Source organism: Pelodiscus sinensis, chromosome 7 (genome assembly GCF_052426305.1).
Source record: "Pelodiscus sinensis isolate ZL-2025 chromosome 7, ASM5242630v1, whole genome shotgun sequence".
Taxonomy (NCBI): Eukaryota; Metazoa; Chordata; order Testudines; family Trionychidae; genus Pelodiscus; species Pelodiscus sinensis.
The window spans coordinates 7,937,635-7,962,975 of record NC_143058.1 but is presented as its reverse complement, the minus strand read 5'-3'; the positions used below and the strand labels follow the sequence as shown (position 1 = coordinate 7,962,975).

The window sequence follows — 25,341 nt, the reverse complement described above, 5'->3', positions numbered from 1 at the left end:
TGTTTGTTAATAAAGATAATTTTTTCAAGGGGCTGATTTGATTCTTGTGAGCTGAACAGTAATGGGGGGGGGAAGGGGGACGGAACGGCTATGTGAGTTTTTGCCTGCCTAAGACTGGTCTACCTGAGACTGCAGCTTGTTTCTCTCTTTTATTTTTTAAAGCTCTTTGGGAGCAAAAGAACTTGGGATACCCTATGCGAAGGAATTCAAGTGTTCCTTGCTGTTTTTTAGGATGACATCACTTGATGGTGGCAGCTTTCGAGTTTTTTCCCCCCTTAGAGCCAGTGCATTTGCGACTCTGGGGAGTTTTTTTGTAAGCAGAGCAAGGTATTTAAAGTCTTTGGGAGCCCCCACCTTCTACACTCGGAGTACCAGAGTGGGGAACAGCCCTGACAGCCTGGAATGCCCTCTCCTGGCGTCTTTCATTTGCATTCCTGCTCCACATGCTCAAACATCTAACTGAACTGAAATGCCTTTTACCCATTGGCAGCATTGCTGCCGTATGGCCTGGGGACTGAGGAGGACTCTTGTGCACCAGTTTTGCACGCCCTTTCATGACTGCAAAAAGTTAACGGCAGCTGCACACCAAGGCGCTCCCTTCCCCCTTGCACGCTGAGGACATGAGAGAGAGGTGAACTGCGCGGAGTCCAAGATTTGGTGAGGCAAGGGCTGGAAGGAGGGGACGCATAGGGCTGCTAATATTATTGACTATACAGTTCTCCTGAACCAAGGAGATGCTCTTAATCCTTCCCCGCCACCACCCTTGCACTGCTGGGCAGTGCAAGAGCCTGAACTGGGGCAGAATTGTCCCTAACCTTTGTAAACACCTAACTGATAGGTGAGTTTGAAAGTAGTCAGAATCTATGTATGGTTTAACTGTTGACTTTGGGCCTGGGGATTTCCCCGTATTCTGGGTGTACACATGGCTATTTTCATAGCATTTGACTGCTGTGATCTTCCATACAGTTTTTAGTTCTGTTTTCTAGGCACTTGCATTTTTATCATCAGATGTCTCTTCAGCCTACATGTTCCCCTAGAGCAGTGTTTCTTAAACTTTTTAAGACCGAGGAACACCGAACAATATTTTTTTTTAAAATGAGGAAACTAAGGATTTTTTGTTGAGGAAAAAAAGGGGGGGCGGTGTCCTGGGGGAAGTTATTGAGCGTAAAAAAAAAAAAAAAAAAAAAGCTCACCTGCCTCTTTAAGGGCAGCCATTTTGAACTGTTGCTCTCTGCGGCATACCTCCGACTGCCTCACGGCACACTGCTGTGCCGTGGAACACAGTTTAAGAAATGCTGCCCTGGAGAATGCTGGCAGAGAGCTGGGGAACTCAGCAGTCCCTTGTTCCTGACCCTGGCTAAGCCCTGGAAACAGTGGGTAGCCTCTGTGAATGATGGCTACCATCCGGCTTCTGCCTTTGTACCCCCTTCCAGATTGAGCAGGGCCCCTAGTGGCGTGGGATGTGTCTGTGTGGTGGTGATTCTGCCTTGATGGTCATTTAGTAGGTGCTACTGCAGCAGCAGCTTATTTGTCAAACTGACTTCAACTGAGTTTATAATATGCAACCCTGGTCTTCTCGCTTGCCTTGTGCGCTCGAAGTTAGGGACACCTGCAAGAAGAGACTTATATCTACAAGGGTGGACAGATTTTCCCCTAGTTTCATAGAATCATAGAATCATAGAATAATAGGACTGGAAGGGACCTCAAGAGGTCATCGAGTCCAGCCCCCCGCCCTCAAGGCAGGATCAAGCTCCGTCTACACCATCCCTGACAGATGTCTATCTAACCTGCTCTTAAATATCTCCAGAGAGGGAGATTCTACCACCTCCCTTGGCAATTTATTCCAATATTTGAGCACCCTGACAGTTAGGAATTTTTTCCTAATGTCCAATCTAAACCTCCCCTGCTGCACTTTAAGCCCATTACTCCTTGTCCTGTCCTCAGAAACCAAGAGGAACAAATTTTCACCTTCCTCCTTGTGACACCCTTTTAGATATTTGAAAACCGCTATCATGTCCCCCCTTAATCTTCTTTTTTCCAAACTAAACAAGCCCAGTTCATGAAGCCTGGCTTCATAGGTCATGTTCTCTAAACCTTTAATCATTCTTGTCGCTCTTCTCTGTACCCTTTCCAATTTCTCCACATCTTTCTTGAAATGTGGCGCCCAGAACTGGACACAGTACTCCAGCTGAGGCCTAACTAGTGCAGAGTAGAGCGGCAGAATGACTTCACGAGTTTTGCTTACAACACACCTGTTGATACAACCTAGAATCATATTTGCTTTTTTTGCAACAGCATCACACTGTTGACTCATATTCAACTTGTGGTCCACTATGACCCCTAGATCCCTTTCCGCCATGCTCCTTCCTAGACAGTCGCTTCCCATCTTGTATGTATGGAACTGATTGTTCCTTCCTAAGTGGAGCACTTTGCATTTCTCTTTATTAAACCTCATCCTGTTTACCTCTGACCATTTCTCTAACTTTCTAAGGTCATTTTGAATTATGTCCCTATCCTCCAAAGAAGTTGCAACCCCACCCAGTTTGGTATCATCTGCAAACTTAATAAGCGTACTCTCTATCCCAATATCTACATCATTGATGAAGATATTGAACAGTACGGGTCCCAAAACAGACCCTTGAGGAACTCCACTTGCTATCCCTTTCCAGCAGGATTTAGAACCGCTAACAACAACTCTCTGACTACGGTTATCCAGCCAATTATGCACCCACCTTATCGTGGCCCTATCTAAGTTATATTTGCCTAGTTTATCAATAAGAATATCATGCGAGACCGTATCAAATGCCTTACTAAAGTCTAGGTATATGACATCCACCGCTTCTCCCTTATCCACAAGAGTTTGAACGACTCTTTCTGAACAAGGTCAATAATTGGGGATTGCACCATGTTTGTATTTTCTCGCTAATGCATTATTCCGAGTTCTCCATTTAAATGACTTTTATGGAACAGGGGAGACAATATCTTTCACTGAACCAATTTCTAGTGGTGAAAGAGACAAGCTTCAGAGCTCCACGGAGCTTGAAAGCTTGTTTCTTTCACCAACAGAAGCTGATCCTATAAAAGATATTACCTCACCCAAGTTGCCTCTCTCATATCCTGGAGGCAAACATGGCTACAACGAACAGCAGCAGACTAGAAACCTTGGGTATCCTGACAAGAGACAAACAGAAGTCCAAGATTAATACACCTTAGAAATACACCCAACAGGACTGATTTGTAGAGGGAATACAGTGCCAGTAAAGAAAATAAAAAAATCCAACGAGCAGAAACTTGAGGTTACAACCAGGCCACTCCTCTTAATGCTATCCAGACCACGCGGCTTAAGCAGAATTGCTCAAACCATTTGTCGCATCGCACTACTTTTTATATGCGTCTGTTAACACTTTCATTATACTTGGCGGTTTGGCAGGTATTATGGTTTTAACAATCAGCGAGTGAATTTGGAGCATTCCACTCAGTGAATTACTCTAGGCTTATATTATCCTGAAACACAATACAGTCTCTTGTGCTCACCTAAAGCACTGACATTCCCGATTCAGCCCGGAACACGTGGGAGTCGACAAACTGCAGCACAGCTCCAAACAGCCTCACTTACATAACCACTTCAGAGATTTTTCTTAAAGCTGCAAGCAAAAAAAAAAGTCTCATCTGAAGAACCCCCTCTGTTCTCACAGCCACAAAGCCTCTTTCACACTAAACACTCCACTTCTGCTTTTGCCCTGTAAAGCAGTCCAAGTTGTGATTGTCCCGTTAGTTTTGCATACTACAAAAATCACTTGTCTCAGAAGTGTTCGTCCCCCCTGGATGCTGCACGCATTCCCCCTCCTCCAACTTGTTATCTCTGTATCAGCTCGGACCACCTGTAGACAGGGGCTGCTGCCACCCCATGCTGCTGCCTCTATCAGAGGCAGCAGCATGGGGTGGCAGGCAGTCGATCTGTGCAGGGAGCTGTTTTTTAAACTGGCTCCCCTTGCGGACCAGTTCCTGCCTGGCACCTCGTGCTGCTGCCTCCGATACAGAGGCAGCAGTGTGCGGTAGCAGGGGGCTCCCCAGGAGTGGGGCTGGAGTGCACTGGCTGCTGGCCTTGCCCCCAGGGACTATAGAATACTCGAGTAATTGATAAGAATTCCTGCCGTTACTCAACTATTCAATCACCCAATGTCTAACATCCCTATTCTATACTAGATCTGGAAATTCAGCTTAAGGGACGCAACTCCAGCTACATGAATAAATGCCAAGCGTGGCTTAAAGTATGTCCACTCCAGCACCATACATATTTATTTACATAGTTGGAGCGGACATACATTAAGCCAGTGGTCCCCAACGCAGTGCCCGCGGGCGCCATGGTCCTGCCGGGCCATTTCTATGTGCCCGCCAAGTGATCGGGGCTGGCCCCACCCCTGGGTGCACGGCGCATGGACGGTGCCGGCCCCTGGGTGCTCGGCATAGGGGCGGCGGTGCCCCGGGCACGCAGCACATGGGCGTTTAGGTGGCCCTGCCCCGGGCATGTGGCGTATGGGCAGCAACAGCCTGGGCACACGGCACAGGGGCAGCGCTGGCCCCGCCCCCGGGTGCACGGCGCATGGGCTGTCGGCCCCGGGCATGCGGCGTATGGGTGGCCCCACCCTTGGGCGCGTGGCACAGGAGTGGCGCCGTCCCTGGGCACGTGATGCATGGGTCCTGCTGGCTCCTGGATGCGCGGCCCCGCCCCTGGGCGCACGGCACAGGAGTGGCGCCAGCCCCGGGAGTGCGGCACATCGGTAGCGCCGGCATCAGGTGCACAGCATATGGGTGGTCCTGTCCCCGGGCACACGTGTGGCCCTGCCCCCGGGCACACGTGTGGCCCTGCCCCTGGGTGCCCGGCATGTGAGCGGCCCCGCCCCCGGGCACCCGGCAGCCCCAAAAGGTTGGGGACCACTGCTTAAGCCAAGCTTGGCGCTGTTTTCACAGTGGAAGGTCGACAGGAGAAATGCTCCTGTTGACTCCCCTTACTCCTCATGATTTGAGGAGTACTGGCACCAAACAGGGGTGCCTTCAGCATTTGATTTAGCGGGTCTTTACTAGACCCACTAAATCGAACATCGGAAGATGGGTCTCTGGCATGGCAAGTGGAGATGTGACCTAACAATCAGATTGGCATAAGTTAATTTCACAAAGACACAAGTTCAGATCCCGGGAATGCTGACCCCATTCTTCCTTCTGATCTAGCTACCTAGTTACATGCAGCTAATCAAAAAGGTCAGGGTGCTGGAATAATTTTCATAGTGAGTGTTGTTGAACCCACCTGGAAACCCTATTTATAATGGAATTCTCTTCAAGCCGGGAGTGTTGTAGTAACCCCAGCATCCCTAGTTCCAGCACTTATGAAAGGGGCAGCTCTGTTATGCAAGTTTGAAAAACCCAAAGACCTAACTACTTTGTGTGGACAGTAAAGATGCTGTTTCCACACAGGAAAACAAACCGTAGACTTTATTAGCGGTGACAGTGGCCTTTGTAAAAGTTCTGAAGCTCGGTTGTTAAAGCAGCAATAAACACAAAGTTGACAGGACAGAGTCATCCTGATTTGGGCCTCTCCACATTTACATGCCTTAGAAGGCAGTGGCATCACTGAAGGATTGTATACGCAACATATCGTCCACATGCATGACTCACAGCAATGGGATTCACCTTCATTTAACCAAATGTGTCAGGCACTGCTTAAGAAACTGGTAGCATTACCATGAGAAAAGCAGAACCGGACAGAACAAAAATAGGTATTCTACATTTAAAAATATATCCCATTGGCTCCCTCCCCACATTCAGTGACCTTATCCAAGGAGTCAAAGGTGAATGGGTATCCCAGACTACTAAAGTCTTTCGTAAGTCACCCACATCCTCGTCTTCTTCCAATGCAATTCACACTTGGGCTACGTCTACACTGGCACCTTTTTCCGGAAATGCTTAAAACGGAACAGTTTTCCGTTATAAGTATTTCCGGAAAAAGAGCGTCTATATTGGCAGGATGCTTTTCCGGAAAAGCCCTTTTTCCGGAAAAGCGTCCGTGGCCAATGTAGTCCCGCTTTTCCGGAAAAAAGCCCCGATCGTCATTTTCGCAATCGGGGCTTTTTTGCAGAAAAGACTACTGTGCTGTCTACACTGGCCCTTTTCCGGAACAGTTTTCCGGAAAAAGACTTTTGCCCGAGCGGGAGCAGCATAGTTTTTCCAGAAAAGCAGCTGATTTCTTACAGTAGATCGTCAGTGCTTTTCCAGAAATTCAAGGGGCCAGTGTAGACAGTTTGCAGCTTATTCCGGAAAAGCGGCTGCTTTTCCGGAATAAGTGGCCCAGTGTAGACACAGCCTTACTGAATAAGCAAGTAGTCCTCTTCTAAACAAGTTTCATTGCTTTGATTCTCATGAGTTTTAAGTATTTGTGGTGATCTCCTCAGTGGAATGTTTCATCTGAACTTTGTCTTCACTTCATAAAAAAGATTTTTTCCCCACAGAATAACAAACTTGTTAGTTATTTCACTGTAAAATCCTAGTAGAGCCAAAGCATCTGGAGTTTTGTTACGAGGTCAATTAAATGAGGACAACCATGCAGCCGTGTATAATGTTGATCTTTTGTAGCTATCTCAGTAAAAATGTAAATGTCCTTTGTCTTCAGTAGAACTTTACAATGAGATCACTAATGTGCATTAGTTATCCCACTGGGGAAAAAAAAAATCAAACACCTTTTAGCAGTGACGTGTCTTGACTTCCATCATTTGACATGAGGTGTTTCTCTAGGTAAGGATCTTATCTGTGTTCTTTCCAAGCTAAATCTTGGCATAAGCTAAATCTTGGCATAAGCAAAAGTTTTGACACAGTGAGAGTGAGAGAGAATGCATGCTTTGACATAGTCTCAAGGACACAGCCAAGATCAGCTTCAGTCCAGATCTTATCAGTGGAGAAAGCTTTGTAAACAGTGCTATATTTTACCTTGACCGTGTGAGCAGTAAAACATAAGCTAACTTGACAATGTCTTGACAAGTGTCTGGATATAAAATTCTCTTTATTAAAAAAAGCAAAGAAGCATAATACAGACGGTTACAGATTCCAGTTGCCTTTTAAAAACTTGGGCCGGGGGGGGGGGGGGGGGGGGGGGGGGAGAATCAGGGCTGCTAAGGGACAGGACTGTTTCCTACCACAGCATGTTTCAGTTTAACCACTGCAATCCTCAGCATTTTTGGGTCCATGTCCTTTTACCACACGTAAGCACTGCCTGAATTCAGTACACGCCCAGTCTTAAGAACGGGGGAAATGACAATTCAGTCAATCAGTTCTGGCCCCCTGTGCCAATGTCCCCATATTTAAAACTACCAAAAAACAAAATAAAACAAACAAAAAGCTTTTTGGTTCAGTGGCTTCTAAACAGTGCATAGTAACCCAGAAATAATTTGCTGTCGCTCATAATCATCTGATTATCCAACTTCCCATAGTCCCAGTCTCAGCTATCAGGAAGTATTTTTTTTAAAATGGCATCAAAAGGTGTCTTTCACATCAGATGTGTTAGACATTTATATGTGCGCCTGGGCTAGATTATGTGCAAGTCAGGCTCCCCGTGCCTCAGTTTCCCCATTTCTAAAATGGAGATCACGATCCTGACCTCCTTCATAAAATGCTTTGAGAGCTGCTGATGAAAAGGATTACATAAGAGCTACGCATTATTATTTAATATTACAGTCACACTTCTCAGCTCCAACTCTCGAACAACCCCAGCGGCTCCCCATTCATTTCAAGAGCCTGGTCAACATGAGCAATTGTTTCCCTGAAATGTTAGTATTTCCTATGAATGGCATATGTACAACCCCTGCCTCTTCCTCCTCCATCCCCCAGCTCTTGGTTTTAAAAGCTCTTTCCAAGATTGCTTGCTCCGACTACCTCATCTCTCCGTTCCCCACGGTTCATCCCGGCACTTCATCTCTCTCTGTAAGTCTCCCCAAGCGCATGTCATCTGGCACCATCATGCTTTATCTCTCTGCCTCATAGATTTCAAAGGCCAGACGGGACCGTTACAGTCATCTCATTTGACCTCCTGCATGACACACGCCCGAGAATTCCACCCCGTGATTTCTGCAGGGGAAGGAATTCTTCTTCCCAACGCGTAAGGGAACAGACCCTTCCACGGCTGAGGACAGAAATGCTGGGCCCCTGGGAAAGGTGGAGGTGGGGCGGGATGTGGCTCCGGGCCCTCCTGAAAGGGGCAGGGCCTCGGCCAGAAGGGGCAAGCTGGGGGCTAGGCTCCATATGGCCAGATAGCAGCAGCCCTAGCAGACCCCAAGTCCTGGGGCAGCTGCTCCCTTTGCCCCCCGCCTGCCTGGACCCTTCATCCAGAACAATTTCTCCTTTGCTTTTACATCCTAGTGTCTCTCTCCCTTTGTTATTTGCCTCCAAGTCTGCAGAGCATATTGGGATAGAGACACCCTACAACGTAAGTCTGCTTTGCTTTTCTCATCCAGGGCGTGTTTACATGGCAGCTGGGAGTGCCGTTCCCACCTCAGGCAGACACACGGGTGCTGAAAATAGCCCTGTGGCTGCCATGGCTCAGGCCAGTTGCCCAGGCATGTACCTTGGACCTCCAGCTAGCTGGAGACGCCCTGTGTGCCCCGCTGCTGTGGTTAGTCTGCTCGCTTCGGGATAGGTCTACCTGAGCTGGCAATTTCCCCGCCCTCCCCATCTGCTACATGGACATAGCCACAAGGGTAGACTTCGTGCTATGGATCTAACTGATCTTCTTTGGTTCTTTATCGCGTCACGCTAGCTTATTTCACTTTCCACATGTGAAAGATAGGGAAAAATGGATTGGCAGGGACATTAGCGAAGGAAGGACCAGGCAGAAACTGTCCGGCTGTTTCACCAATCACATCCCAAAGGTGCAACCAGTTTCACCAGGCTGTGCAAAGAGTAAGAAGCTGCACAGACTCCCACGTAAGGCCGGGAGGGACCGTCGCGATCATGCAGTCTGGCCTCCCGCATACTGCGGATCACAGACCCTCTCCCTCCTGGAGTCTCAGCGCCTGGACATGGAGACTGCTATTTGAGAGCCCTAAAGCTCGAACCAGGTGGCTCAGCTTCTGTTTTTTTTAACAATACTGTAGACACACCTGTAGTGTGTCTCCAGTGGGGTCGAAAGCTACCTCAGGCCCTGGGGCAAGGTGTGTGTGTATGGTGGGAGGAGGGGGTGATTCTGCACCTCCAGAAGGGGCTGAGCCTCAGATGGAAGGGGCGGGGCAAGAACAGCCACCTCTCAGCGCTGCCTGGACCACGGTGCATACCCCCGTGCAGAGGGACACTCCTGTGGCAATTCAAAAGGGGCCAGGGTGGCAGCCTTTGAATGCCCCAGGACATTTCCTCTTTTTGCCCCCTGTCGGCAGGCTTGCTTGTCTAGGTTCCCCAGCTCTAAAAAATGAGAATAGTAGCAGTTCCCTATCTTACAGGGTGTGGGGGGATAAACGCGTTCAAGATTGTCAAGTGCTCAGAGCTATAGTAATGGAGGCCAAGTCAGTCCCAAAGAGAGAGATTAGTATTAAAGAAATCATAGAATGTTAGAACTGGAAGGGACCTCGAGAGGGCATCGAGTCCAGTCCCCTGCCTTCATGGCAAGACCAAGCACCAACTAGATCATCCCTAACAGGTGTGTATCTAACCTGCTCTTAAATATCTCCAGTGATGGAGATTCCACAACCTCTCTAGGCAATTTTTTAAAATCCTGTCTGAGGTCATGGAGAAAGAGCTGTGCCAAAGCCTGGCATTGAACAAGGGAACTTCAGATCGTCACTCTAACACACTCCAAACTGAGCTACTCCAGCAGCAGCTAGACCAGTGTTTCTCAACCTTTTTTTTTTTTTTATAAAGTACCCCTTTAAAAAAAAAAAAAGAAAAAAGAAAAAATATAAGTACCCCCAGTACCTACAGTTTTCAGACACACAATTTTTTTTTCTACCATTGCAACACATTTGTTTAAACAACTTAATCGTAGCCGGGCAATGAAATTTTGGGATGTAAAAAAGTACAAAAATAATAAAGTGCTGTAAAACTTAACTCAAAAATTCAGTTTTCTCCAAATTTCAGTTGTGGTGACATACCTCCCAGACTTCTCTCAAGTACCCCTAAGGGTACTCGTACAGCTGGTTGAGAAACACTGAGCTAGACATTGTAAGACAAGGAAAGTCTTATGTATGCAACCAGGTGTACTGAACAGGGGGGAGAGATAGCTCCCAGGGTTGTGAGTTCAATCCTTGTGGAGGCCATTTAGGGCTTTGGGGCAAAAATTCATCAGGGGTGGTACTTGGTCCTGCTGTGAAGGCAGGGGACTGGACTCGATGACCTTACAAGGTCCCTTCCAGTCCTAGGAGATAGGCAATCTCCATTAATTTAAATTTAATTTTTGAACTCTGTGGGACTGTGGCACGTATGTTGTTTTCCATTTTGGACTGATGATTTGAGAATTAAAAAACAACGAATAGTCTAGCAGCACTGTAGAGTCCAACAAAACATGTAAGGATCACGAGCTTTCGTAGGCACAACCCCACCGCGCTGTTCCGCCAAAGAAGTGGCGCAGTGAGTAACGGCACCAACGGCTCTTCTAAAACACAGATCCATTTTCAAGCTCTGGGAAGCCATCACTCTGGTGGTCTTTGGAGACACTCTTGCTTTCGCTCTGTCTGCGAGGCGGGCTGAGACATCAATCATCATGCTTGTCTCTTCGAAGTAGCTTAAGAAGGTTCCATATGTCTTCCAACCAGGGTTATGGATAATTAACCATGAGCAAGCTCCACAGCAGCTGTTTCAGCAAGTTAAAGAATGGGCACTGGCTTTCTCTCAGACCAGTCGAGCAAGATTATGAGGTAGCTGGATTTTTGAAAAGTGTGTTCTTTTCAACCCTTTTCAGCCAGTCTCTGGAAAAAGAGATGCCCAGATTTACCTTGGAATATAGAGAATTTGAAGAAACTAAGTCATAGTACAACTTCTGGTAAATGTTTTCAGAGGCTGTAAAGCCCAGTTCCTCAAAGGGATTAGAAATAAGAGATCGGCTATGACAATATGAATAATTTAAAAAACTGACAAATGAGTTTAACCATGGGACCTAGTCTCCTTTTACTTCCATTGATGCAAAATCAGGAGTTACACCACCGAAGTGAGAGTTACATTGGAGATCAGAATTGGACCCAAGATATTTGGACCCAGACTACAAGTCAGACCTTCAGTGCAAATCCATGTAGCTGAACTGATTTTTCCCCTTCAGTCAGTGTAAATTAGCGCAACCCCTTTTACTTCAATGGAGCTACACCAGTTAACACCAGCTAATGATCTAATAAAGCACGTGGGACGGGAGAGATCCCAAACGCCAGTTAATCTGATAAAAAGACAGCAGCTCCATAAACACCCAGCTGTGCTTGTCTAGCCTCAGAAACTAAGCAGTGTCTAGTCTGTATTTGGCATAGGGAACATCAATCTACATCTGGCTGCCGGAAGAGCCATCTGGGATCCAGCAGGAGACATTTCTCTGGTTGTGAAAATCTTGGGCTGCTTCCACCCTGGGGATAAAAACCCAAACCAAAGAGCTTTTCAAGTTCCTATTTCCCTGTTAACCTGAAGTACCAGCATGAGCATATTTGGAAGAGAGCTGCTGCATGACAGACACTTTGTCTGCGGCAATGAAAAAGGTTTGTGTGATGAAAAATCATATGATATTGTATTAAGTTACACCTCAACTATTTGGAAAGAATTTAAAACAGACCTTCCAGGGTTTCAGTGGTCACCAGTGTTCTTACTTAACAGTGCGAGAGCTGAACTTGTAGGCTTGTTAGAAACAATGGAGTAGCCCTGTGGCACCTTTGGGTGTGTCTACGTAGCAAAGTTATTTCGAAAGAACAGCCGTTATTCCGAAATAACAATGCGAGTGTCTACACAGCAATTCCTTTATTTCAAAATAATTTTGAAATAACGGACGGCTTATTCCGACTTCTGTAAACCTCATTCTACAAAGAATAACGCCTATTCCGAAACAGCTATTTCAAAATAAGGTATGTAGACCCTCCACTTCTGCTATTTTGATATAGCCCCTCACCAGGGACATTCTGGGGGTCTCAATTGAGATAGCACGTCTACATTAGGGAAGCCTGCCTCGGACTCATTTGGAGGATTCCCTGCAGTGTAGATGTGCTATTTTGACATAAGCTATTTTGGAATAACTATTCTAGAATAGCTTATTCCAAAATAACTGAGCAGTGCAGACATAGCCTTAGAGCAGTGGTCACCAACCAGTAGACCAGGATCTACTGGTAGGTCTTGGAGCCTCTGACAGGTGATCTTGACTAGGGTTTGTCCAGGAAGCTATCAAGAGCTGGCACTTCAGTTGCCCTTCCACCCACTGTCATGCTGTACTTGCCCTCTGCCTTGGAGCTGCCCCCCCAAGAGCCTTCTTGCTGTGCAGGGTGTGGGGGGAAGAAGAGGGAGGGCTGATGTCTGGGTGTACCCTATCACCACACAGAGAGAAGGGGAGGGAGGGAGCTTGGCCATGCAAATCTCTGTCACTCTCACATTCTCATAAACACACACACTGTCCTTCACTCTGCTCTCCCGACCCAACAAAATAATTGGGGGGGGGGGGGAAGAGCGGTTTATTGTTACTGCTTTTACTGCTTGCAAAGTGGGTTACGTTTGCTTTGTGACTGGTCTGTGCATTTCATAGTTTTCTTTTCTCTCTAACACTTAAATTTAATTCTTTGAGGAGTGAGCTCTAAAATGCCATGCCTGGAGTAATTATCCCTATGGTAAATGCTGCTCTTGGAAGTGGCTGGAAGTGGCTCTGAGAAAGGCAGAGCGGTGGGAGGGAGATAGGGGGTCTCCACATGCTGTCCTTGCCTGCAGACACTACTCCTGTGGCTCCATTGATCAGTAATGGGGAACCGTGGCAAGTAGAAGCTTGTGGGGTTAGTGCCTATAGATGAGGGGCAGCACATGGTGCCATGGAGCCATTGCTGTACATGCCAGCTGCTTTGGAGCAGTGCAGGGCCATGGCAGGAGTAAGGCTGCCTTAACCCCACTGCTCCACCACCCGGAAGCCATCTCAGTTACATGGTACCCAGCCAGAACCTGCATCCTGAACCCCTGAACCTCCTCCTGCCCCCAACCTCCTACCCTAGATGTGTCATAGAATCATAGAACACTAGAACTGGAAGGGACCTCGAGAGGTCCCCCCTCACCCAAACTCCTTCTCAGAGCTTGCACCCCGAAACCCCTCCTGGACCCCAATTCCCTGCCCTGGGCTAATCCTGGAGCCCCTCCCACACTCCAAACCCCTTGGCCCAAGACCAGAGCCTGCAGCCTAACCACCTACCCCAGCCTGGGGCAAGTGAGTGAGGATGGGGAGGCAGGGGGATGGAGTGAGCAGGGTGAGGCATCGGAGAAGAGGTAGAGCAGAGGCAGGGCCTGAAAGAAGGGGCAGGAATGAAGCAGGGCAAGGGTATTTGGGTTTGAGGTAGATCTTACATTGGACTTAAATTGAAAAAGTGATCTGGTGGTTAAAAAGGTTGGAGACCACTACCAAAGGCCATGTCCACACTCAGGGGTTTTTTCGGGAAAAGTAGCCTTTTCCCGAAAAAACTTCCCCTGCGTCCAGACTCAAGCCGCGTTCTTTCGAAATTATTTCGAAAGAACGCGCCTTTTCTTTCGATGGCGGTAAACCTCATTTCACGAGGAAGAACGCCTTCTTTCGAAAGCTCCTCTTTCGAAAGAAGGCGTTCTTCAATGTAAAGAGGCCGTCTTCGAAAGAGAGCATCCAGACTCGCTGGGTGCTCTCTTTCGAAAAAGCAAGCCGCTTTTTCGAAATTTCTCCATGCAGTCTAGACGCTCTCTTTCGAAAGAGGCTCTTTCGAAAGATGCTTTCGAAAGAGCCTCTTTCGAAAGAAGCCTGCAGTCTAGACATAGCCTTAGAGACTAACAAAAATACATATAGTATCATGAGCTTTCGTGGGCAAAGGCCACTTCATTAGATGAGCTGGTGGGTTCTGCCCATGAAGGCTCATGGTACTCTATATTTGTGATGGTCTCTAAGCTGCTACAGGACCACTCATTTTTAAACGTACAGAACACAGCTACCCATCTGAGGCCTGTTAGAGTTAAACCATTTCTGTCCCCAAAACCGGAGCTGTTGCTTGGAGCTGGAATAAGAGGGCTATACAGCTAGGGTGTGTCTAGACTACATGCCTCCTTCGACGGAGGCATGTAGATTAGCCAGATCGGAAGAGGGAAATGAAGCCGCGATTAAAATAATCGCGGCTTCATTTAAATTTAAATGGCTGCCTCGATCTGCCGATCAGCTGTTTGTCGGCAGATCGGGGGAGTCTGGACGCGATGCCCCGACAAAGAAGCCTTTCTTCATCGACACAGGTAAGCCTCGTGAAACCAGGCTTACCTGTGTCGATGAAGAAAGGCTTCTTTGTCGGGGCATCGCGTCCAGACTCCCCCGATCTGCCGACAAACAGCTGATCGGCAGATCGGGGCAGCCATTTAAATTTAAATGAAGCCGCGATTATTTTAATCGCGGCTTCATTTCCCTCTTCCGATCTGGCTAATCTACATGCCTCCGTCGAAGGAGGCATGTAGTCTAGACACACCCCTATTGTACTACATCACAGGGAGCTACTTAAAAAACTTCCACCTGAAGTCCACCAGCTAAGCTCTGTGGTTTGTAATTAAGTAACGGAGACAATGGCAAATGGAAATTAAGGCTGGCAGATTTTGGCCACGTGTTACTCTGGGACTAGTTTTCAGACACGCGGAGCAGCCACAACACAATTACTGAAGTATCCAAGCACCTCCCAATCTCATGTATTTATCTTCACAACACCCCTCTTAGGTAGGGAAGTGCAGTTGCGCCCATTTTACGGATGGCAATACGAAGCACAGCAAGGCTAACGTCCCGATCGTTAAAAGGTGTCGCTACTCTCAATGTTGCAGTACCTCCCTGATTTAGGAGCCGATGTTACATGTTCAAGTGCGATTTAGATTGTCAAGTGCCTCCACCTCTTCCGAAAATGAGAGTTGGGTGTTGCCACACTGAGTGCAGGAACAGCTACATGCTTTTAAAAAACTGGGCCTAAATAAGTTGTTGTAGGGTCACCAAAGAAGTCTGTGATGGAGCAGGGGCTTGCGCATATAACGCCTGCCTAGTTCTTTAACCACTAGATCATCCTCCCTCAGATGAAATGCTGCCAACTCAGTATACATGTGCATAGCTCGCCATCACTTACTGAATCCGCCAATATGAAAACAGCTGGTCCATAAAGACAGTTAACTATACCTGGCGGGGGACAGCTAGTCAGTCGTATCCCCATGTAGATTATCCATCCATGTTACTCCCTCACCAGTATTACCTCAGATGTAGTGACCACTCCCTTGGATTCTAACGTAGCTAATCAGAGAGCCAGAAACCTTAAAACCAAACAGGAATTATTCTGGGGAAATTATGCAGGAATCAGATGGGGAAAAAAAAAAATCATAACTGGCCCCTCTGACCTTGGTATCTAGGATTCTATCGCTTCCTTCTGTTTGGAAAGCTTATCGTAAAAGCTGCGGAAGCCAACAGAATTACACTGGATTTACATTGGCACACCCCAGCAGCATCGAGCTACTCCGATGTTGGCTGCTTCTTTCTCAATCTTGGATTTTCCCCTTTGCTGAGTTTTTCCTCTAGTTAGTCTGCGGTGGTGGGACATTTGAGGATGGCAGCACCGTTGTGTTCTTTTCCCACCTAAGGATCTTCTCTGTTCTCAACTGCAGCCGCAGCAAGATATGTCATGGCTGGAAGCCAAGTGGCTCACACATCTCCCATTTGCTGATTTTAGGACAGTTCTGTCTGTTTTCAAAGTTAGTTTGAATTCTCCAAATCCCCCAGGCTTTATATTTCATTAACTTTTCCATGCCTTAGACCCCAAGCACAACAACAATGTTGATTTGTAAAAGGTCACTTTCAAGATATGTTTCCATAACTTTTAAGATCATTTCTCTCTTTCAAATAAAGTTTGAAAGTTAATTCCTTGTCAGATTCACTTTTCCATTGCCCTGTATACATTTTGCCATCACTGAGTGGCTTCCGGAGACACCCGTCTCCTGTCACTGTTATTGTGGCCTCATTATTATTTGCATTACGGATATATCAAGAACTTTACCAAAGGCAAACTGTGTACGTAGTAAAAAGAGAATCCCTACCTCCTACAGTCGAAAAAGACAAGACAGAGAGAAGACTGTCCTGACCAAGTGTAAGCTGGGGAACTAGGCACAGTGAGATCAAATGAGTTAGTCAAGGTCACAGTGAAAGTCTGTGGCAGAGGGAGGAAGCAGTCTTTCCTCCCAAGACTTACACTTCTTTCCTCAGGTTGGCCGAGATCTTGGGTGCAAAAAAGCAGGCTGATTGGAGAGAAGGCCCAACTGTTGGAGTGTCTCTCCTTGTTTCCTAGGGGCGGGAAGCTGTAAAGCCAACCTCACACTAGTAGACCAATTAGGCTATGATGAGTTTTGCCGCAAGAGCCTATGCAAATGAAGCGTGGATTAGCATTTTCTCACACTTCATTTGCATACTCTCTTCCGAGCTGTTTTTGCGCAAAAACAAGTAGTGTGGACATTCCCTTTTCGCACAAGACCCTTATGCCTCCAAAAAGGAGGTATACCGATCTTGTGCAAAAATGGATTGGAAGAGAGTATGCAAATGAAGCATAAGAAAATGCTAATCCATGCTTCATTTGCATAGGCGCTTGCAGCAAAACTCATAGTGTAGACGGAGCCTTAGGGAAAATCCACAGAACAACCCAGCCTGAGGAAAGAAGGACAGTCTCAGGAGGAAGGGAGAGTCAGTAGTTAGCGCACTGGATTAGGACTCAGGAAATGTGGGTCCACTTCCTGTCTTATGTAGCATGAAATTCACCCCCATGAAGAGACCAGTGCAGAGGTGCTATTTGGAGAGTATAGGTCAGTGGTTCCCAAACTTTTCGGCATCACGCCCCCTTTTTGATTTTTGAGAAACTCTCATGCCTCCCCCCCAGCAACAAAAATAGCAAGGGGATTGACCGGGGAGGGGCTGGGTCGCCTTGCACCCCCCTGGAATTCCTTCACGCCCCCCAGTTTGGGAACCCATGGTTTAGGTGATGCTTAAGGCCTAGTGTTGATCTCCAACAGAGATAACAAAAGAAAGCAAAGGAAAGAAAAGAAAAGGACACAGGAACCACCACATGCTCCCTCCCCACCTGCACAAAGTCCTTGAAATGGACTGTGCAAATGGAATTACAGGGAGAACAGAGCATTGGCCCGATCCCTCAGATCACCCCAGAATCCCATGCGGTTTGAAACCGATGTGCATGCTGTCCCTGGCGTAGAAAAGCATCTCTGTATTTTGTGCCAGACAGCACAGAGAATTGAGAGCAGGATGCCAACTCTGTGGATTTGTTATACTCATTCGCACCACATTCATTTGGACTGGCGTCAACAGCTTTAGGGCCAGTTATGGCACTAGCCCAGGTACGGGGCAACACTCCTGCCTCTTCATTAGAGTACAACATTTTATTTTAGGAAACCTTTCATCTCCCCCCCCCCCTTCATCTCCGAAGTGTCAATGTGCACTGTCGGGTGATCCAGTTTTTCCTCTCCTTTTTTGCTAGGCTCAGCCCGTTTAAAAGGAAAAAGGAAAGCTCTGTTTCTTTCACGTCTTTTGTAAAAATCTTGAGTTTGTGACAACTCCTACCAACTGCTTCAATAAATACAAACTGCCTTTCACATCATTCCAGAAAACAGGGACTTCAGTGCAGCGAGGCCAGAGATGAATTCAGCCCACTTTGCAGAGTCAGGCTACCCATGGTATTTTGTGGGATTCACTGGAGTGAAGGCAGAAGAAATTCAAATACTTAATGGAAGAGTTATGAATAATAGCTAGTGCTGAACAGCGCACTTGCTCTCATTTTTGCACCATTATTTAGATGGACACTGTCAACTCGAGGTTTTGGGAACTGAGTAATGGAAAAAGGAATCCAGCTTTTTGTAGAGAGCCCGTTTAACAGCATGGGCTAGAGTTTTTAGAGTTATATTTCTTAATTTCCTTTGCAAAAGGAGGTTTTCTTTCCACGAATTGCTGGAGCCTGCTTTTGCAAGGAGGTCTCCCAGGAAAAACAGTCTTGAGGTTCAAGGCAACACAGAGGGGAGCACATGCTTCCAAATACAGTACACACAAAAAGGGAGAAAGTTGATTACTGCAGTGCCAGGCCCCAATCCCACAAGCAGATTGGTGTGGTCAGCTCCTTGTTCCTCTGCAGAGCCCCCACAGACTTCAGTGCTGCTCTGTGCAAACATGCAAGCTCAACTGCACTGATTTAACCACATGTGTGCCTTAGTTATTACTTGAAGCTGTTGTATGAGCAATGTTTTCCAGATCAGAAAAATAGGATTTTCCAATTGATTGTAACCCTTAAAGCCTGAAATAAGTCTGGCCTTAAAACTGTAACCTTAAGTGAGATCCCTAAAGCAAATGGCCTAGATTTTTATACTTAGATACTTGATGTTAGGGAACCAATGTTGGAAATTTTGGCCAGCTTACTTCACACTCAGCAATGCTCCGTGGTTAGTGTTATATATTTACATTTCAGCCATACCTTCAGGCCTCTCAACCATTGCTCCCTTTAATCTTTTCCATCTATGTGCGGAATAATTTTTTAATGTGCACCGAGACATTTGCAGTTGTGTACCGATAGAGACACAACATCTGTGGGTGCTCTGCTAATCAGCTGGACGGCATCTGAATTTCTCCTGAGCAGCCACAAAAGCGCACAACTTACAGGAAACACTGGTCTCAATGTGACTACAAAGACAGTCTCTGTCCCCTGAAGCTTACAGTCCAAAGTTTCCATCGTTCACCCTGGAACGGTTATAAATGTATATATAAAATGATAGCAGTCAACGATATGCTAAATAAATCAGACTGATTCTCCTGCACCGCATGATCTCCTGAGTAGAGCACAGGACAGAGAGGCATCCAGTGTGGGTTCTAATCCCAGCACTTGACTGTATCTTGCGTCATTGTGGGATGGTCAGTTAACTTCTCGGTGCTTCAGTTGCTCAGCCTGTAAAACAGGGATTTGCTACTTTTTGCAAAGTGCTTTGAGATCTCGGGATGGAAAGACGCACCAAGTAACATTACTAATTCACAGCACCAGTGGTCACAAATTCAAATAGCTAGGGAGTTTTCAGAGTCATCTCAGATTTCTAGTACTTTGTCTCCGCAAATAGGAGTTAAAGCCAATTAGTTTGCATTATTAAATACATTTGGCATTGTTTTTTGATAATTTTTCCATTAACTCTAATAAAGAAGCTTCTGTGCCGACAAATTTCATTTAGAGTCCTAGGAAACGACTCCTGGCTCTAGAACCAAAATACAAAACGAAAGACTCCGCTTCCAAGACAGTTAGCAACAATATCCAGTAGTCCAAAACTAGCTCAATGCAAGACAATGAGGTGGGGAATATCAGGGAACTGCATACCAACATCACATTAAAGTAAATGATAATTAAGCATCTTTGAAAAATATAAGCCTGGTGTCTTTGTGAGAGTCAGACACTTTAAAAGAAGGTATTTTATTTACACATTATCACTAAGCATCTCTTCCCCCAACCATCCCTCTTCACTTTGGGCACTAGTTTTATCTATACAGAAAATTCAATCAGACCCACTGGGCGTATCACTTTTTATTAAAAATTATCACGTCAGTGGAAAAATGAAGATCGCACATATTTCAGCGGCATTGAAGCAATTTGCGTAGTGGGGCTGTCGAAAGCTATGGAACAAAACTGTACATCCTGTAAAACCATTTCAAATCGGGGCTGCTGCCACCCCCAGATCCTGCACCCCTGAAATATTTTTTAAGATGAGGACGCTTTTGCCTCCAAAATCACCCCTGTGCATAAACCCTTTCTTTCTTCCACTATTTGATCTGAGGAAGTGGGTCTGGCCCACGAAAGCTCATCATCTAATAAACCATCTTGTTAGTCTTTAAAGTGCTACATTGTCCTGCATTTTGCCCCTTTCTTTCTGACACTGAGCCATACATAGAAAGAGAGAAAGGGGTCTCCTCTCCATGGAGGAGTCTATGAAACGTGGCTCACAGCGGATCCAGGGCAAAGTGTCACTAGGAACCACATCTTGCCAGGGGGGCACAGACAAGGAGGGAGACGCGCCACATGCTACAGCAGAGTTGGAGCTGGAGAGTAGCGGGCGTGTCCGAAAGAAGAGCAGCCCCGTCTAACCGCGGCTCACTTCTCCTTTTAAAAGGGGAAAGGCTCATCCCTCGCCCCCAGGGAGCTGCTAGGGGGAACTTCAACTTGCGCCACTTCTAGCCAGCAAGAGGGTACATGGCCCGTTTCAAACAGCCCCCGGGGGCTCCAGACAGGACCTGGTTACAACAGGTCGGTCCGTGCCACACGCCCCTACCTGGAGAAGCCTGAGCAGAAAGTCCCCCCCCCCCCCCCGCCGGCTCGGCCCCCTGGCCCTGCCCACAGGGGGCAGGGAAGCGCTGCCAGACGACACCCCCAGCTGGAACTATGCGAAGCGCTTGCAGCAAGCGAGGGCTACGCTCCGGATCGCGTTCCATCGCACTCACCTCGGGGCCGTGCCCAGGACCGGTCCGAGCGGCGCCTCGCTCCCTTACAGCAGCCCCCTGCCCTGGGTGGGCGTGGGAAACGCTGCCCCGGCCCCCCCCTCCACCATCCCCGCCTGCCCCAGCGCCCCTTAAAGCGGCAGCAGCCCGTCTGCCTGCAGATTGAACACTTCCACCATTCTTTATATTGCAAGAGCGGCGGCTAAAAATAGCCCGGCTCCCAAAAAAAAGGGGGGGGGCGGGGTGGGTTAGTTGCTCACTTGGCAGACGCAATTTCAGCTGCCCGGGGTCTTTGGAAAATAGGCTGCGCGCTGCAGAGCGGCTCCGCCTCCCCCACTCTGGGTTTAGCCGAGGCCGGAGGGGCCAAGCTGCTCTTTAGAGCTGCCCCAGAAAAAAAAAAAAAAAAAAAAAGCAACCATCCCTCCCTTTGACAAATGGACTCGTCCGCCTAGTGTGCTCCAGCGAGTTGCCTTTAAGGTGGACCGAGAGGTGGGGAACTGGGCAGCGGGACCTTAAGGCGTTTTTGGAGTGTGAGACCACTTCATAGAATCATAGAATCATAGGACTGGAAGGGACCTCGAGAGGTCATCGAGTCCAGCCCCCCGCCCTCAAGGCAGGATCAAGCTCCGTCTACACCATCCCTGACAGATGTCTATCTAACCTGTTCTTAAATATCTCCAGAGAGGGAGATTCCACCACCTCCCTTAGTCATCCCGAATCCAAGGCTGTTTACACAGGGGCTGGTGTGCTGGTCTGGTCAGATAAACGAAGCGAATGGATTTTCATCTTCTTTTCCAAGTTCTTATCAGCCTCTTGTAACTATTTAGTCCAGAGGGTTCCCAAACTTTTTGATATGGGGACCAGTAAAGCCATTCACCAGCTTTTGGAGGGCTGGTAACATTCATTTGCATATTTGCATACTCTTTAAACAAATGATAAATATGCAAATAAGTTGTTTCTGGTCCTCCCAAAGCCCCCAGTGCCAGCTTTAGCAAAGCTTTTGATATGGTCACCCACAATATTCTTGCCAGCAAGTTAAGGGAATATGGACTGGATACATGGACTGTAAGATGGATAGCAAGCTGGCTAGACCAGGGTTTCCCAAACCTGACCGGTCCCAGATGAGGGATTTTTTGGACCAGGGAAGGTCATTTCTGGGCTCCTGGTTCCCCCCCTCCCCACTAGGTTTCTTTGCGCCTCCTTCTCTTGCAACCCAACTGAGCTGCCCACCCCCGCTGGTTCCCTGCACCTCCCCCACAATCCAAGGGAGAGCAGCACCAGTTCCCCGCAGCCCATCTGAGCTGCCCTTCTGTTCCCTATGCCTTCCTCCATCCACCTCAGCCCAGCTGAGCCCCGCGCTGGTTCCCTGCATGCCTCCCCCACGGCCCAGCTGAGCCCCGTTTCCCTGCACCTCCTCCCAAGCCCTGCAAAACTGCTGAGCCCAGCTCTGATTTCCTGTCCCTTCCTCCCCTTGATCCTAGCCCTGGGTTCCTGGCACCACCCTCCTCCTGCAGCCCAGGTGAGCCCAGCGCCCTACACCTCCTCCTGCCCCTCTGCAGCCCAGCCTCGCGCCCCCTAGCATCAGAGGAGTAGCAAGGATGTTATGCGCCCGGGGGGAAAAGCAAAATGTGCGCCCTCCCCCCACCATGAGGCAGGGCCCTGAACCTAGTGCATGGCTGAGCCGGACCTTGAGAGGAAGGAGGGAGCTAATACTGCATCTTCCCCCACCCCCTCCAGTTTGGGGCAGGCCCCCACATGCACTGTCCACAATAACACATGGAGGAAATCGATCACCTCAGTAATGCCAACTCCTTCAGAACTGAAGCCCGGATTATCCAGCACGAGTTGAGGTAGAGCGGGCACCGTGTGCACATGTCTGATATATTTTTACCAAAACTGCTACCTGCCCAACTTGCCAAAGGAGAAAGGAAACAGGGGGTTGAACAGGAATGGTTTGGAGCAGTGTTTCTCAACCTTTTTTATAAAGTATCCCTCTTTAAAAAATTAGCAGTACCCCCAGCACAGTTTTCAGACACACAACATTTTTTTCTACCATTGCAACACATTTGTTTAAACAACTTAATCATAGCTTGGTGGGTAATGAGATTTTTGGGTGTAAAAAGTACAAAACTAGTAAAGCACTGACTAACTTAAACCAAAAATTCAGTTTTCTCCAAATTTCAGTTGTGTTGAGGTACCCCCCAGACTTCTCTTGAGTACCCCTATGGGTATTCATACTACTGGTTGAGAAACACTGGTTTAGAGCAGTGTTTTTCAACTTTTTTTATAAAATACCCCATTAAAAAAATTATAAGTATCCCCAATGCACCCACCCCTCCCCCAGATTCAGGCATCCCCAGCCCCCCTGCTCCAACCTAATGCCCCTTTTGACCCAAAACACTCTCCCCCCCCGCTCTAATCCACTGCCCATCCCCCAGAGCCAGGCACCCCCAGCTTCCCTGCCCTAGCCCAGTCCCTCTCCCACTTCCGCAGAGCCAGGCAGGGTAACCCTGCCTTTAAAGTTGCTGATCCTGCCGCTTGGCCCTGCCTCGGAGGCGTGATTGCACGGGGAGCACGTGGCCCGACAGCGCTCGTGTAATGTAGAAAGCTGCTACCTTATAGGAATGTGCTACTGGGAGCATTTTCTTATCTGTACGATTGTAAGGAAATGCTCCTATAGGAAACTATCAGAATAGCACAGTCCTACAGGGAGCATTTCCATACAGACCATGTTCGCCGCTCGCCGCAATTCATGGTGCGGTGCGCTCTGCTCCCATCCCAGCCCAGCGCCCCCCTAGTGTGGTGCCCGGGGGCAACTGCCCTCTCCCGTCCTTCCCGCTCGCTACGCCTCTGCCTAGCGTGGCGCCTGGGGCAACTTCTCCCCCCCGCTACTCCTCCGTGCCAGAAGCCAGGAACATCTGGCTGCATTCTCCGCCCAGCCTCCTCCATGGCTTGGCGGACCTGGCGTCACACGGGCACTCTGGATGCCCACAGCACCCCGGCTACCAGGTTGAGGCTTGGTATTTTTTTCCTGTGGCCCGGCACCGGGTCGTGGCCCATAGTTTGGGAAACGCTGATTTGGACTTTAGGGTGCTACTGGATTATTGTTGTGTTTTAAGTCTTTCCTGTTACACTCTCACTCGGCTACCCCTCTGAAGTTTATCAACTCACTGTCTCTTTTTTCTTTCTCCCCTCCATTTTTTCCTTCTTCGGCCCCTCCCCTCTCTTATTTATTCTTGGATCTGGACTTCCTACACTCAGGTCAACTGAAGAAGTGGATTGTGCCTACAAAATCTCATGATACCATGTTTTGTTAGTCTTTAAGGTGCTACTGGACTATTTGAAAGTAGGAATAAGGGATCCTCCGGAAAAGGGCTTATTTTCCGGAGAATCGCGTCTACACTGGCGCTTTTCTCCGGCAAAAACCCAGAGCCAGAAAAAAGCGGCAGCCATGTAAACGCAAATGCCGCGGGGGATATTTAAATCCCCCGTGGATTTGCAATTCCAAAGTGTCTAATCTGCATCCCTTTTCCGGAAAAGGGGTGCAGTGTAGACACAGCCATGAGGGTTAAACAGCAGCTCTGTACAAATCAGGCTGATTCATCAGAGCAAGATCTTGTAGAGTTCATTGTGTTGTTAAACTCACCAAGTGGGTCTCAGACAGGGGACAAGGAGGGGCAGGGATATTCACCTTTGGTAAACTTGACCCACCTCTTTGGGGCTGAGAAAGGGGAAGGGGAGAGGTGGGTCTTGTCAACTTCATCTCACCTGAGTAGTCCTTTTCACTGGTCAGTTCCTATGAAAGATGCTGGATGGGATTTGTTGCATCAGTGAAGATGACTTGTGTGAGTAAGGGTTTGCAGGATCAGGCTCTGACGCTGCCCTTAAATATGTTAGTATCTTGGGCCACAATCTAGCAAAGTACCTAACGTTGATCACGTACCTAACTTTTAGCAGCTGAGTAGTGTCCTTGACTGGAGGTTTGGCACATGCTTAAATTCTTGTTCAGTCAGGGCTTTTAACCAGTGTCCTGGGAGTGATCCCTTTAATGTGACACATCCCAAGGACTCCACTGAGGCCGGCTCATGGCCTCTAAGACTGGGCCTTTGGCACCAGCAACCTCTGTCTCTCTCCATGGCTCCTTGCAGCAAATCCAGCCAAATCAGATTCCGCTGGGAGGCTGTTCCTGTAGCCCAGCATGTCTCAAACTTCTTCACATGGCGAGCCCCTTCTGAAAATAAAAATTACTGCACGACCCCAGTGGCCTGTGTTACTCAGAATAGCTAGTATTTAATTTTTTTTTAAAAAGCATTACAAGGCTGTAAAAAAGTAGCCACTAAATATTTTAATGCACATTACAATCACAAGACAGTCTTTATATTCAGTAGTAAAAAATAAAAATGCACTTAATGGACTTCAGCCACAGTAGCTGCCTGAGGAGAGGACAGTTTACTGGGGCTCATGCCCCCATCCTACAGCTGCCTCTAGAGTGGTTATAGCCTCTCTTAGGGTATGTCTACACTACCACCCTAGTTCGAACTAGGGTGGTTAATGTAGTCAACCGGAGTTGCAAATGAAGCCCGGGATTTGAATTTCCTGGGCATCATTTGTATATTGCCGGGCGCCGCCATTTTTAAATGTCCGCTAGTTCGGACTCCGTGCCC

The 25,341-nt window shown here is 47.8% G+C and overlaps 1 protein-coding gene across 3 annotated transcripts in view; it reads right to left on the bottom strand.

The window, feature by feature from the left end:
• MRAS (muscle RAS oncogene homolog) overlaps positions 1 to 21,042 on the bottom strand; it is a 64,104-nt gene extending 43,062 nt beyond the window's left edge. The window contains exons 1-2 of one of the 3 annotated variants that reach the window (XM_075933062.2): positions 20,681 to 20,859; positions 3,535 to 3,644 (exon numbers count right to left, since the gene is read on the bottom strand). The gene's annotated coding sequence lies outside the window, so the exon portion shown is untranslated. Of the gene's footprint in view, positions 1 to 3,534; positions 3,645 to 20,680; positions 20,860 to 20,937 lie in introns of those variants that run through there. The other 2 variants (XM_075933063.2, XM_075933061.2) reach the window with 2 other exon arrangements.
• Between the last annotated feature and the right edge of the window lie 4,299 nt (positions 21,043 to 25,341).